This window comes from Mustela nivalis (genome assembly GCF_964662115.1).
Source record: "Mustela nivalis genome assembly, chromosome: 7".
Classification (NCBI taxonomy): Eukaryota; Metazoa; Chordata; class Mammalia; order Carnivora; family Mustelidae; genus Mustela; species Mustela nivalis.
Window position 1 is genome coordinate 25,897,115 of NC_139026.1, and position 758 is coordinate 25,897,872.

The window sequence follows — 758 nt, forward strand, 5'->3', positions numbered from 1 at the left end:
CATCGACCAGACCCCAGAAAGAGCCCTCTTCTTTAAATTTTTGGCTACAAATAAGTTCTTCCAAAGGCACACCTAGCAATCTTTTGTGTTTGGCTCTGCTGTTTGGACATGCATAGTTTGCATGCATATGTTTTCCTTGAAGGCACAAAACCATTTTTCAAAAACTTCATGAAAATATTAATATTTTCATGATTTGGGGATAAGCAGATTTTATGATAATTTACACCCGAATTTTCTAATTCACTTTGGGGCACACACATGATCTGCAAACGTTCACTTTCCCAATGACACACCAGAGTATGTAACTATGCAGGACATTTTTTTTTCAAACATGACAAAATGAATACTTTCTAGAAAGAGCTTCATCTGCAACAGTCAGGAGACTGTGTGACAAAAAAAAAAAAAAAATAGCCATAAAATTCTAACTTTTATTTTGTATTAGGCCTACTCAACCCATAAAATACTAGGATGTGTCACAATTTTTGTAGGTTTCTAAACCATGTATTTGGAAGCACCCGGGGCATTAGTGTGATCCCTATTCAATGCGTAAAAGACCAGGGCACTGGACAATTCTCATACTTTCTAAACCGTCCTTTCCAAAATGCAAAATGCGGTCCGTAACTCTGAAGAAAGGTAAATCATGTTCTACACCTTGCTAAATATTTGGTTGATTTCACGTGACTTAGGTTTTCTTGGCAACTGCCTATTACCATGAACGGTGTCCGTTCTCTGCAATTCAAAGCAATAAGTGCAACTTG